The sequence below is a fragment of the Macrobrachium nipponense genome, chromosome 11, assembly GCF_015104395.2.
Source record: "Macrobrachium nipponense isolate FS-2020 chromosome 11, ASM1510439v2, whole genome shotgun sequence".
NCBI classification, from domain to species: Eukaryota; Metazoa; Arthropoda; class Malacostraca; order Decapoda; family Palaemonidae; genus Macrobrachium; species Macrobrachium nipponense.
The window spans coordinates 35,995,758-36,001,383 of record NC_061087.1 but is presented as its reverse complement, the minus strand read 5'-3'; the positions used below and the strand labels follow the sequence as shown (position 1 = coordinate 36,001,383).

The 5,626-nt window shown below is 34.7% G+C and overlaps 1 long non-coding RNA gene across 1 annotated transcript in view; it reads left to right on the top strand.

Annotated features, from left to right (window-relative positions):
• LOC135200023 (uncharacterized) overlaps positions 1-4,902 on the top strand; it is a 7,389-nt gene extending 2,487 nt beyond the window's left edge. Inside the window, exon 2 of the long non-coding RNA XR_010311227.1 lies at positions 4,194-4,902. This is a non-coding gene — a long non-coding RNA (uncharacterized LOC135200023). The remainder of the gene's footprint in view (positions 1-4,193) is intronic.
• The last annotated feature ends 724 nt before the right edge of the window (positions 4,903-5,626 follow it).

Here is a 5,626-nt window from a genome sequence, read left to right as displayed (position 1 = left end):
ATAGGATATAGGTCTTGGACAGATTGCCCCAGTAATGAAATTTGAGGGTGGGGTGTAAGTGATAGACAAATACTATTTGAAGGGACCTTATTCCATAGGCTGAAAATGTTCAATTTTGGAAATAGTGGGTGGTTATGGAATCCTAGTTTAAGTGAGGTAATGGTATTTGTTGATAACTTGATTCTAAATTCTAATGTTACCTGCAAGTGCTATGTGACAACAAAGCCTTTTAATTAATTTCATAGATTTTTTTTCTAAGAACTGTAGATGCTGTTTGGGTGGGATTGGCTTTAAAGTGGTGTACGTATAAAGTTTTTAAACATTTAGTGCAATGGAAATAAATGTATTTCACTACGTATGTACTCAAGTTTAACATAAGTTCAATGTAGTCTACCTTATTAGGTTAGTTCCACATGTTTGGTCTTCTCTCAATATACTACATATTTCATACCAAGTTAGTGCCTCATATTTGGTCTTCCCTCATTATACTATACCATTTCCTTGTATTTGATCTTCCTATGAATGATTACATAACCCTTTTTAGCAAGTCTATTGCACTTGATCTATTGCACTTATACAGCATTAGGAAAAGCTTAGATGAAATGTAGTTGTGCCATCCATTTCAATTATTGTCATAATTCAAACCCAAGTGTTCATTGGCAATAAAACAGTGAAGTGAATCATAAATAAAAAAAGGTTGGTTTTTAGTTTGTAAATTAATTTGTAAAATTACTGTGGTCCCCAAGAGAAGAGTAACATGCCACATGTAAAGTGAGTGTGCAATTGTTTTGGTTATGAAAAAGCGTGCATTTAGAGGTTCAGAATTAGAGACGCAGCTGTGAATAGAGATATTAGATTATGGATACAGTTTCTACTGGCATATCCCATATCAACCTTATTTCAGTTTTTAGGTCTTGAAACTTAATTGTTTCTTTCTCATCTCCTCTGGTGTTCCATGGTACTGCAACATCAATGAGCTATACTTTCTTCTTGATTTTGCCACTCAAGTCAATCCTTATTTCAGTTTTCAGGTGTTGATACTTAACAACTTTTTCCCTCTCATCATCTCTGGTGTTCCGTGGTACTGCGACATCAATGAGCTATAGTACTTTCTCCATGATATTGCCACTCAGCGTCAAGTCTGGTATATTGGCACGGCTCACCCTATCTATTCTGATACCATAGTCCCAGAAGATCTTTGCCTGGCTGTTTATCACATTCTTAGGTTGGTGTTTGTACTACAGAATCATGCCTTTTTTTTGTACTGGCTCTGTGTAAGTGCTGGACATTCACTTGCTATGCAGCTTGTGTCTTGTCTTTCATATTGCACTTCATGCATATGGGTGAGATGTTATTTTCATCTATTGTTATTTGGGTATACTGGTTCTTAGGGCCTGGTCTTGTGTGGCTGTTGGCATTCCTTCTGTTAATTTCTTGAGTTCTCCTCTTCTGTAGCCATTGCCATGTACCATTGCTATCCAGTTTTCTAGTCTATCTCATGTACTATCCATGCATTGGTTTGCTGTGTCATTCATTTGTTGTTTTCATTCTCCTGTCTGTATATTTCTGGGTCTTCATCTACTTTTATCAGTCCTCCTTCCCACGCACTCCTTAGCCATTCATGGGTCTTCATCTACTTTTATCAGTCCTCCTTCCCATGCACTCCTTAGCCATTCATCTTCACTGTTACTCAGGTACTGCCCCAGTGCTCTGCTCTTATGTTGACACAGTCCTCTTATTTTTAGTAGACCTCTCCCTTTTTCCTTTCGTGTCTGTATTTGCTGTTGGGCGTAGTGCTTTGTGTAATGTGTTTACATACTAGTTTTTGGTCTATGCTGTGAAGTTCAGATTTCATCCACTTCACTACTCCCCCTCTATATCTAATTACTGGTACTCCCCATGTGTTTGTGGCTTCATCATGTTTCCTGCATTGATTTTAGACTTCATATCACCTCAAGTCTGCATGTATTCTTACCTGATCATATCCTTCTCCTCTTGGTGCTTTATATCCTCTTCTTGTATCATTCCCAGGTATTGCTATCCTGTCTCATCCGTGTATGATACTATTCCCATTAGATAGCTTTATCCCCTCAGTCCATGTCACTTTCCCTTTTTGTATCTTGAGCAAGACACATTTTTCTATTTCAAACTCCATCCTGATGTCCCCTGATATACAATCCTTACAGTCTGGATTAGTGTATCCATTTTCTTGATGCTCTTACTGTACAGCAGCTTGATGTCATCTAGGAACATAAGATGGTTAAATTCTGTTGCCTCCTTTCTTGAGTTGGTAACCAGCATCCATTCATCTGCAGAACTTTTGTCATGGGAATCATGGCTACTACAAAGTGTGTGTGGGCAGGGATTCACCTTGAAAGATTCTTCTCCTGATATTAACCTCTGCTAGTCTTATCCCAGAGCTTGCAAGTACTGTATTCCAGTTGTGCATTATGCATTGAGTGGTATCATGTTGAAGACTTTCTTGTATTCAATTCATACCATGCTTAGGTCGGTTCTCCTTCTTTTACTACTCTTCATTAACATTTTGTCTATCGGGAGCTGGTCATTTTTTTTTCTACACTTCCTTTTGCAGCCTTTCTGTTGGTAGGCGATTTTGCTTACATTCTCTTCTCTAGGTAGTTTATTGCCTTTCACTGATGATACCTGTTGGTAACTACCACAATACTGGTAGGCAGGTGATAAGCCTGTAATTACTATATTTTCTTTGTTCAATTCCTAATGTACTAAGGATGTTCTCCCTGTGGTCATGCATTTGGGTGCATGGTTTATTTGTGATAAATGCTGGAGGAGTACTTGGTGTGGAGACTTCAAGTTTATGAGCCAGTATCCATGGACTTAATCAGAACCTGAGTCTCTGCTGTTAGACATTTTCTTCAGTTGCCATCTGACTGTGAGCTGTGCTCTCAATGAATCTTGGTTTTGTTCCCCTCATTTCCTCTGCCTTGACTTCCTGGAGCCATATTGTATTTGTCCCTACACCGTATACAAACCCGTCCTTTACTTTACTAATTTTTGTTGTCTTTACTTCCTATCGACATCTGAAAGTCATATCTTCAGTGTCACACCGTATCAAGTTGATTTTTTTTTTTTATCAGAAGTTGATCTTTGTTCTGCAATGGCTCCTGACGTTATTGCTGTTTGCTTGCTTCTGTCATGGTTGGTTTAGTTAATCATTTATTGGGATCTGAATGTGAAAAAGCTTTTAGCAGCAGTGATAAAATTGTTTAATACAATAATTTGATAATGTTATTTAGGGCATTTGAAAAATGTAATCTATTCTTGCATTTCCATTATGGTTTCTGTTTTCCTCTTTGATTTTCAAGTTAATACAATTATAAGTAGTGGGTTTTAAAACCAAAATACTTTGTACAATGGCTAATTGTTGTCATCTTTAATGACACGTTCATAACTATATAAAGCTTATGTGTAAAAGCTGAAATTACTTTGAGCATATTTGATTTTAATCATAGTTTCTTAGTATAATTTCATGAATAAAATTACCACATGCCTCATTAACCCTACATGATTTTTGTGTGAAATTGTACTCAAAATAACCTTGGAAAATCAAAGTACGATAAATTGAATATTTAGAAATAGTAATAAATTTTAATTAATCAGGAAAGCAAGGGTAATAAGTAAATGTTAAAGTATTGTGGCGTATTTTGATAATTTTGGTAGCACTAATTAGATTACATTAGATAGATTAGCTGGAATTTACTTCTTTACCAAGTGAGACTTTGGTATTTTGATTTCATCCAATCATGTCAGACTCTAGTTTATCTACAGTTTGTTGAAAACAGACTGACTTCTGCAAAGTATGGTAGTCATACTGTGTGTGTATGTAGAGGGCAACTTTGGTCTTTGACTCTTACGTGCATTGAATGCAAACTCTGAGACAAAAGTTACTTGACTTTTTATGTTTAGATATTGGTAATAATGTCTTATTTGATAAGGTGTTCTGCGAATAATGTAAAAAGTTGCTTCAGTATGTCATACAAATGTGTAGCTTGTAATATATTTCCATCAAATCAAACCATGTAAGCTACATCTTATTTTGTAGTTAAGAATATAAAGAAAACATTTCATTAGTAGTACAGGTATAATATTCATGGTAAAATGTAGAATGCAAGTATAGTATGACTGTGAAGTTAATAATTTTCTTTTTTTAACAGGGTTGAAATGAAACCGCAAAGAAAATACTTTCGTCTTCTGCACTCAACCTGAAGATATAATGCAAGTATTCACGAAAACTTTGTGAATCAAACGTCATGAAGAATTCCTGATGAGTTCAAATTGAAGATCTGCTGTAGATAATTGACTGCATACGTATAATTTACCTTGGAATGATTTGAGAATTTTAAGTTGTGTTGTTGATTATTCAAAACCCCATATGGAGCCCTAAATACCTGCCAATTTACTACAGCATTAGACTTTACTTGAATATTACAATATAATTTAATCATGAGAATTATCAATACTTAATATAATTTTGAATTTCTTTTTTGGTTTCCATATTGGCAATATTGCCAACTTTACAAAATTGTCATGCTCTTTCTCATCACACAGTAGCGTTTAAAAGATACTTTAAAGATTTTACAATACTTTATAATCTTTCTATATTTAAAGCACTGACTTCTCATGGACAGTTAAACATTGTGATGCAATCTTTCCTCCGCATGTACTTAGATTACATCCTGTAAGCAATAATGAAATGTGTATATATATAAAGTGCTTCAGTATGGTAAAAAAGTGATTTGGTGATATAAGTTCACTCTCAACATGGTTCAGAAGTCACGTAAAGCTGTTGGTCCGTTACTGAATAACCACTGGTTCCATGCAACGTACAAAAAAACACCATACAAATAAAAGTGATAAAGCATTGACACTAATTCTTAATTCCCTCTGATTATTTTTTTTATATTATCTGTTGTTCCCTTCCGTCCTTTTACCAGCCAGTTTAGTTGTTCACTAATTTAACTTCTGTTCACAGTTCCATACATAGTATTAGGATGGAGATTGAAGATGGAAAAAGACCATAATTAGTTTACCTGATGTACACTGAAGCCTCTCCTTCAGAGCCTTGAAAATTAAAATCTTTCCTTTGCTAAGAATCAATGGCTCCTGACCCGTACAAGGGTAGCACAAGTAAAGTTAATTTCAGTGTATTTTATAGTTCATTAAAAAGGTGGTGGTGTAAATGGCACCTCCATTTCAACTTTTAAAATAAGCAAAACTTTACTTGATAATCATACCAGGTAGCCGTTAGAAGCCAAATTGATTGAATTTAAAATTAAAAATAAAGTTTTAATAGGAACTTAATTATTAGATGAAGCTACATTTCGATGCTGATGGAGTTAGGTTACTTGTTTTGTTCAGTATGAAAAACATTATCTTTTTTGCATGAGAACTGGTCATTTAATAGAAAGTGTATAGAATGAAAGTAGAAATGTCACTTTTAATATATTTATTTGAAACCGAGTTTCTTGGAAAAGATAGTCATTGATTACTTTTTTGCATGAGAACCAGTCATTTGATAGAAAGCCTATTGACTAAAAGTAGAAATGTCACTTTTAATATGTTCGTTTTAAACTGAGTTTCTTGAAAA